This window comes from Octopus bimaculoides, chromosome 14 (genome assembly GCF_001194135.2).
Source record: "Octopus bimaculoides isolate UCB-OBI-ISO-001 chromosome 14, ASM119413v2, whole genome shotgun sequence".
Classification (NCBI taxonomy): Eukaryota; Metazoa; Mollusca; class Cephalopoda; order Octopoda; family Octopodidae; genus Octopus; species Octopus bimaculoides.
This window is the reverse complement of record NC_068994.1, coordinates 23058239-23068271: the sequence shown is the minus strand read 5'-3', so window position 1 is coordinate 23068271 and position 10033 is coordinate 23058239.

The window sequence follows — 10033 nt, the reverse complement described above, 5'->3', positions numbered from 1 at the left end:
TCTCTCTCTCTCTCTCTCTCTCTCTCTCTCTCTCTCTCTCTCTCTCTCTCTCTTTCAATCTACCTATGTACGTACAATTATCTTAGAGTATCAAGCTACACAAAATTACATAACTCAATACTGCAATATTAAATCAAATGAGAATTTCACAATCAGTTAATTGTTAAATACCTCTGATTTTGTTTCACTCTTGATACAAGCTCCTTATACAAGGTAGTAGATTTAATATTAACACACAAAAGATCATACATTTTTGTATCAATAAAATATGTATACATACACATCATCATCATTTTAATGACTTCTTTTCCCATGCTAGCATGGATGCCCAGTCATTATCATTTGCTTTTATGTGTGTGTGTGTGTGTGTGTGTGTGTGTGTAAATACAATAAGATAAAAGATGGACAAGAAGTTGTTAATAGCTTCAAAGCATCTATAAATTAGTTATACAGAAGTGAGTATAAAAATATATATATTTATCCCCAATTAAACATGGATTTTCTTTTAGAACACACTATACTGCAGTAGATACGATGAGAGAAGTTTCATATTGGCTTTTGGTGCAAAATGCACTCTTGTTCATATCACTAATGGGGAGATAAATCCCTGCACTGCAAGCACCAGTAATATATAAAAAAAAAAACAGTACCAGAGCAGACAGTGGTGGTGCAATTAGCCAGTGGGCTTGTTAACAAAAAAACTATTAGTATTGTTAATACTGCTTCTGCCACTAATACATATATATTTTTAAAATATATATATATATATATATATATATATATATAAAAGAAAAACAGGAAAATCAGAAAAGTGAGAGTTTATAGTAATTCTTTACTGATATGTGAAGAACTACTATGAACTCTCACTTTTATTGTATTTTCATTAGCACAACTGGTACATTACCTACAGCCAACTCTTGTTTACTTGGATTCTGTCTCCATTCATTTAATCTTGTATGCTAGGTTTCTGATCTGGTCTGAACACTAAATGTCTGTATCTATATCCCGTATTTTAATGTATTGACATCACGAGATGTTTGTAAATGAACATTACCATCATACAAGGGATGTTATGTTGTTCATTTCCAGTTGTGAAAAGCATGTCTGACCATGGAGAGATATTACTTTGCTTGGAAACAAGTGAAGGTTGACAACAGGTAGGACATATGGCTATAGAATATCTGACTCAACAAATTCCATCTGAACCATGCAAGCATAGAAAAGTGGATGTTAAAACACCAATGATAGATAGATAGATAGATAGATAGATAGATAGATAGATAGATAGATAGATAGATAGATAGATAAACAGAAAGAGATACATATATTTCAATGTGTGTGTGTGTGTGTGTGTGTGTGTGTGGGTGTATACATATACACACAGATACACAAACACACACATGCATATACTTAATATATACAGCTACTTGTATGTTAAGCAATCCACAAATACATATGTATTTCTAAGCATGTATGTATAAATATATTTTTATATGTGTTATGTATGTAGATACACACACACACAACAACAGCAACAACACACATGCAAAACAAAAGAAAAGAGCACTCAATACACAGTCAGGAGTTTCTAAATAAACAGGTGGTGATTCACTCTTACATTACTCAAGAGTAACTGAATTTTACTTGTGTGAGAAAAACACTGAGTAATGGCTAGTATCACCAACTGATTATATATATATATATATACACACACACACATACACACAAATACACATATATCTATATATACAGATATATACACATACACACATATATATATACACATGTATTTACATATGTATGCATGTATGTATGTGTCTATGTGCATACCTGTGCACATATACACATATATGATCAGAAAATTATCAAGTGATGCAAAAGAAAATGTTATAGTAACAAGGACTTTTAAAGTGTGCCATACAAGAAATGTAATCACTTTTGATATAATTCCATTGAAATAGACTTACATCAATCCATATACTTCCTTTCATGAAAAGAAAGAGGGAAACTTTGTGTTGTCTCTTGTGAGTTTTTTTTTTTTACTTTTTTTTTTTTAAATTTTAATCCTAGAATCACATTTGTTTTGCCTATTTCAAATTATAAAATATTCCAGATTGAAAGAATGTAAAACATCACAGTGAAAATTGAATAGAAGAATGTTTGCTTCGAGGAAGTGAATCAAGAAAATCAGAATATTTTTCAGAAAAAGATTATATGTAATGTCTACAACAGGATTAGAGTTTGAGAGTTAGAAAAAGAGAAAAAATGACTGAATAATGCTTCTTGGTTTTGTTTTTTGTTTTGTTTTTCTTTTTGTTAATGTATTTTGAAAGAAAAGTGATTAAACTATTTTATTTCATGTATATAAATTTATTATAGAAGTATATGCTTGGATATAAATTCATCTCATTTGTACAACAGAACATATTTACAAAAATATATAATTTCCCATAATGTGTATATTGCCATACATATATACATAACAATGGATATGATTAATGATAAAGAAAATTGCTGCTAATTTTCTAACTTATTAGGAAACAAACTGAAGTTTGTTGTGATTTTTTTATTTTTTATTTAATTTCTCTTTTGTGTTTTTTTTTTTTTAAGATAGCAAAGTATTGGTGTGTGGAAAAAGGAAAATACCACATACTTTCTATCAATAAAATACATAGATGCATTTATGTATATATGGCTATATATGTATGTATATTCACAAATGCACATATGAATGTGTTTATTACACACACACACACACACACACACTGTTAGCAACCCAGATTACTTTCAACTCTTCCCAACTTTGTGCCTACAATTGTGAATGAGTGGAATTTCATCCCCACATTTTATTTAAGTTTCATGAACACTGATGTGATCTATCCAGTTTCCCTTCAGTAGAATATTTGACAGAATTTCCTCTTTAGTAACCATTGTATTGATAAAGACATGCAAAAACATTTGAAGTTAGATACATGCATACGCAGATATATTCAATATAAATATTTATAAGCATATGTGACTGTCACTAAAGAAATATTTAAAGCTTCCTTCGTGAACAGGCATTTTTGCATGCTTATACCTGTATGTGAACATGTGTGCATGTTTGTGTGTGTGTGCATGCGTGTGTGTGTGTGTGTGTGTGTGTGTGGAACTGTAACTTTAAGACATGTTTATTACTACTCTATAAACTTACATTAACGTAGTCAATGTGTCTGATTTTAAAATTATGCAACATCTGAGGACTATTCTCTCTCTTTTAACCAATTACATCACTAAGATTATTTTTATTTATATCCTCACTGTTAACTAAGATCTCCCCACTCTCCTTTCACCAGGAGCAGCATCCACTGTCAAATACAATTCAATTTTTTATGCAATATTATATGCAACTTTTTACTATCTTTTTTACATGCACTTTTTTAATGAAAATCAAACATATATTTCATCAATTCTACATATATTTTTTTTTTCTTTTACTATTATTTTAAAAAGCAATTCCTGTAATATTTTCAAAATGTTTTTAATTGAAACTAGACTGAAATTGTGACTAGCTTCTATTTGTTATAACTGGACACCATTTGTTGTACATGAAAATCATTATGTTTATTTGCAGTCTTTATTGTTTTCATCTACTAGGGACAACGGATTTAATTTCGGTTTAATTTTTTAAGTGTAAGGGAAAAATTGAAACATAATGTAAATAATTAATGTTGGATTAAAATTACTCCTGCTTTTTATTTAAACTATTTTAGTAAACATTCTATTTGGGAACAGATTAAATGGAATAAGTTCAAATCCAACATATAAACTGAAGACAGCTGTAGTCTCTGACCACAGCTAATGGTCACTTGTAAACCACTTGTCACAAATTACAGGTTTTGGAGAAGAAACAAGGAAACTTGGTTCCCAGATTTTATATACATCAAAGTCAAAATGAGCAATGTGTTCGTTTTAGACATATAGATATAAACATCTATGTGTTCCCATATTATAAATGAATGATTCATAAATGAGTGTGTGTGTATCTGATAGACAGATGGAAGTGTTCATTTAGCACATTTGGGGGAAAATATTCAATATCACATCTTTGAGATATCAAAAAATAATCAATGAAAAATATATTGATGTGTGCATCCCACACATAAACATATACTGATATATTTGTGTGAAAATTATGATTTTCATTTTCATGCTACATCATTTTATTTTAATGTATGATATATTAATGGTATGTGTACAAATACACAGAGACATACACACATGCAAACATACTCACATACATATACAGGCATATGTGTGTTTGTTTTTTATGTGTGTGGATATGTTTATATATACGTACACACACACACACACACACACACACACACACACACACACACACACACACACACACCTACATGTATACAAGTGTGTGTGTGTGTGTGTGTGTATACACAGTACCACACTTAACACAAAACCAATTCAAGATATTCTGTGCAGCTTCTGCAAACAGCTTGTTGGCACAAACCCTCTTTGCATAGTTGACAACTGATGCATTACATTAACTCCGGAAATAATAATAATAATAATAATAATAATAATAATAATAATAATAATAATAATAATAATAATAATAAAGCATATTTAATTTTTTTTTTTTTTAAAAGAAAGGTAAAACTGATTAATCTTATTTTGATTTTCCTTGCAATGGCTTAGCTTTGGCAACAATCGCACTGAGTTTATTTGGGAATTTTTCTGTTTTCTTATTTTTATCTTCTGTCTTTTTACCATGAAGGGAAATGAATGATAAACGATTTTGCCATTTTTTTAATGATACTCTAAAAAAATATTAGATGGCTGTGTTGAAATAGTTTTGATGTCAGCATAGATACTTTCAAAATTACTATAATTCTCAAGTAACCATTCATTCTGACAACTAAGAAATTTGAAATATTCCTTTTATTGTTGATATTTCACTTGGAAAGGATAGCAATGACTGGTTTATAGAATAGCAGTAAGTACAAGGGTACCTCTAGCTGGCCACTCAGTCTGCTGGGATTAACAATCAAACAATCAAATATCCTTCAAATCCCATCCTTCCATTTTTTAAAAATGGACATGGATATACTGTAATCTGAACATAAGACAAGATGGTCATGGCAGAAGTATATTTGATCTTGGGTCTGCTCATTAATGGCTGAGTTGGGGGCTAAACAAAAAAAGCAATTGCAATAATGACAAATGTAATAGTACCTCACAAACATTTAGAAATGTTATATTTAGCATTGGGTAAATGGTATCATGATATAAATACACCATGAGAAGTATGACACTGTACAACAGAAAAGCAGCTGGGATGCTTATGATACAGTAACATATTATACTATAGTAGAATATACTATGGTATATCAGTATATTATAGTATATAATGACAATAATGCCATGTGTAATGACAACAATGACATTTATAGTAACAATATGTTTGTGTGTGTGTGTGTGTGTGTGTGTGTGTGTGTGTGTGTGTTGTATAAGACGTGAAGCCAGTGGTTAGCCTTATGCTTTTATGGTTTGATTCCTGGTGTTCTTGAGCAAGACACTTCATTTCAAATTGCTGTAGTTGACTCAGTTTTAATATGAGTACCAGTACAGAGCCCTTCTCTCCTTTCAACTATCATATCCTGGATATTCCACTGGTGTATGAAGGGGACAGTGGAAAGAATACCTGTGTCTGCTCATAAATGCATTAACATTCAAAGCAATCAGTGAAAGCACAGTACATGATAACTGCCACAAAACAGAACCCAAATCTATTTCTTGTCCTGAAAGTAAGATCTACAAACTTTGAAGATGAATCAAGAAACTTTATTGTTCCAAACTGCAAAGAATTGATACAAAAAATATATTAAAATCAGTAATAAATGAAGATAAAGAAATGAAATATGAATAAAAAAAAAAATATGTATATATATATATATATATATATACACATTCATATATATGTGTTGTGTGTGTGTGTGAGTGTGTGTGTGTGTGTATGTGTGTGTCTGTGTGTGTGTCTGTTACTAAATAATAAAATGGATGGTTTATACCTGGTTACTGGTAAAGCACAATCACTTTCACAGTGTTCATTATGTATTTGGTTAATGAGATGGAAGATGGAAGATACTAGAATTTTTATTAATCACTACAACTGTTTCAACCCATCTAGCATCGATCCCTCATGGGTGGGATACTTAACAACTGGTCCAACATCAAAAAGTGCAGATGTGTCTCTTCAGGTGATAAATAACAGTTCTGAAATGTATCTTCTCAGTTCATGTAAATAAAAGCAGCAAATTAAAAGATATAGCTTCATTTATGTAGAAGATCAACAATAGAATAACAGATACAAAAAAGAAATGAACATGCAATACAGGGAAAAATGTATTAAATATGTAATTAACAGATATGGATGTATAAATGCCCTCACATGGGTTATCTGGCACAACATGTATGCTCACTCATACAAGCATCCACAGAGATGTAAACATATACACACATGTGGTTTGGCGCACATATGTTTACATAGCTAGTTAAATAGCTATAAGACAAATGTTTCCCTAAATCAAATAGATACCATACTATTTTTAATAGACACACCATGAAGGTATCTTACACTAACTCTTTTAATTTAGAGCAGCGTATGCACCACATAAACAAAAGTAAAATGAAACAACAGTTCAATAACCCACCTACTGGAACTAACAAACAAATGCATCAAAATACCAACAAAGGTGATGTAAACCTCAATGAAAAGCACCAAATATGGCCAAATCATGATAGTAGAAAAGAATGTGATATAACTAACATGGTAACAACATCACAAAATGAAGTCAGAACTGCCATATATACAAATAAATATAATAAATGCTCATGCAGAAAAAAATTAAAATGCCCACTGATGGACCACTGTATGAGTACAAATCTTGTATATAAATGTACCATGCACACAAGCGGAGGGCCGTATGCTTACATTGAGGCAGCAGCTGATTCATTCAAGAATTGTTATCACAACCATATTGCCAGCTTCAAGAAAATCAATAAGAGACATTCAACAGCTTGGCCAATTTTGTGTGGCAACTTAAGGAAGATAAAATTAAGTATAACGTAACTTGGCCAATAGTAAGGCACACAAAACTATATAATGTCATTTCCAGGAGTTGCTAACTCTGCTCCAAGGAATCCCTGTCTATTGTGTGGACCAATGAGATCATTAATAGAATTTCTGAAAGACTCTCAAGATGCTTACTTGCATATAAATGCACTTTTGCACAATGCAGTGGTAATGAATTTGAGTAACTGTTAACATAATTCACCTTAAGGTATTGATGAATTAAATCTAGCTTTAACCTTCCCATTGTTATAAACACCAAGTAACTATTTAACTCGTTATGTGAACGTATGTGCACCAAACCACACGTTTGTATGCTTACATCTTCATGGAAACTTTTATGAGCGAATGTACATGCACCATACAACCTATGTGAGGGCATTTATGCATCCATATCCATTAATGGTTATATTTGATACTTTCTTTGCCATATTGCATGTTCGTTACTTTTTGTATGTTATTTTATTATTGATTGTCTATATAAATGAAGCTGTATCCTTTAATTTGCTGCTTTTCTTTACATGAATAACTTATATCTATTTATCACCCAAAGAGACACTGCTGCACTCTCAGATGCTCCTGAACCAGTTGTTAAGTATCCCACTTGTGAGGGATCGATGCTAGATGCATTGAAACAAATGTAGTAATTAATAAAATTCTCATATCTTCTGTCTCTCATTAACCAAATACATATATATATATATATATATATATATATATATATATATATATGAATATCTATATGACAAACACTCATTGCACACATATATAAACATGCATATATATACAGAGAGAGTAAAAGAATGAGAATGACTGCAATGACTGTACATAGGGGCCACACACATAAATAAACATACATGTTTATATGTGTGAGTGCACATATAGATAGATAGATAGATAGATAGATAGATAGATAGATAGATAGATAGATAGATAGATAGATAGAGAGGGAAAGAAGAAAGAGCAACTACAATGATACTGCTAATGTCAGAAAATATATATGTAAATGTGTGTGTGTGTGTGTAGTGACTGCAACGACCAGCAGATAGCAGATAGTTACAGCAATGACACATGTTTATAGCAATATTTTATTGTTATTGTTTTTTTTTCTTTATTTTTGTAGTTGAAGTTTCTAACATTCCACCCCAAATTATAGGATGAGTTTTCAAAAATATTTCAGAAAACAAGAAGAACTCTTGATAAAATTAGAACAAGTCTGTTTGATCTTTTCAAATATATTTTCTGCCGGAGGTGATTAGTCATTAAAATGTTAATATGAAGAAATAAAGGCATGATGCCAACTAATAATTAATTATAATTAACAGACAATTAATTATAATTAACAGACAATTGATTATAATTCTAATGGTTATATATTATAAACTATTGCATTATCTTGCAACTGAAAAACCACTAAAGAATTTGTATTTTGATCCACTAGATTCTAAAATGAATGCACTAACTGTTATTTAGCATACACTAGATTATAAGTAGGAGATGCTGGAGTAGTTTTACATTGTTTTATCAAATCTACAGAAGGATTTAAACTCAGATTAATTCAAACTGATGAAACACTTCCATTTTTTATTGTGTTTTAGCCATCACTGTCAAGGCCATCCTGGTGCACTACTTGTTTCTGCTGCTTTATGCCCTTGCTTGATGAGGCTGGTCATCCCAGATTAGTGATCCCAGAGACACCTTCATGCATAGACCCAACCAAGTCCACCAGTGCTCTCCATCATTGATGATGCCATGGCAGCATCTCTGCATCCACCACTATGTTGTTTTTAATCCTGAGTTCATCTTCACAGCAAACCTGTGAAGGTATCAAGACTGAGTCAGTAAGAGTTAAGTAACTTTAATACATACACACACAGTACAACAGTGATTCTCACATGGTACTGCAATAGATGGAGCTTCAATGCACCATGAAAATATCATCATCATCATACAACATCCATTTTCCATTCTGGCATGGGTTGGACAGTTTGACCAGAGCTGGAAAGGCCAGGCTCTGCACCAGGCTCCATTGTCAGTTCTGGCATGGTTTCTATGGCTGCATGTCCTTCCTAATGCCAACCTCTCCACAGAGTATACTGGGTACCTTTTATGCGGCTCCAGCACTGGTGCCTTTAATGCAACACCAGCACAGGTGCTTTTTTATGTGGCAGCAGCACAGGTATCAATTCTGCTGTGGTGGACAGGTATTCTTGAGTACAGCAAGGCACTAGATATCACAGTCCTTTGTGAACAGCAAGACACCACAAATTATATTCCAAAAATGCAAACAGAAATTCTAAGCATAAAGTCTTAATAACTACACTTCAATTAGTGAATAATCAAATTCATAGTTAATAATTTTCTGTTGTGTAAAGTATTTAAATTTATTGGTTAAATCATAAAATTACCCATTTCTAACAGTTTTTTGGCTTTGTGCATAAAATGTAGCAAAATATTTTTATTTGCTTAGAATTCACTTGTGTACAACTTTAAAGGAAGTGCTATGTAAAGGAAACGGTTATCAATATGTAAAGTTTCTCTACTAACAAACTTTATCATGATACATAGTAAACATCAAATTTTTAAAACATTTTGTTTATGATGGTATTTTGTTTAACAGCATAACGAATATTAAAAATGAAAATGAAAGAAGCAGTGGTAGCATTCACCAGACACCCCATGCACAGTATTCTACATATTTAGAAAATATGTTAATCGAAACAGCTAACAATATCTGAGAGACACTATATTGTTGACTTTATATATTTATTATAGGAATGTATTTCTATTGCATTTTATATACCAATACACACACACACACACACACAATGTTTACACATTCATACACCTAAGTATATTAATGTATGTATAAATATGTATGTGTATATACACACACACAATACT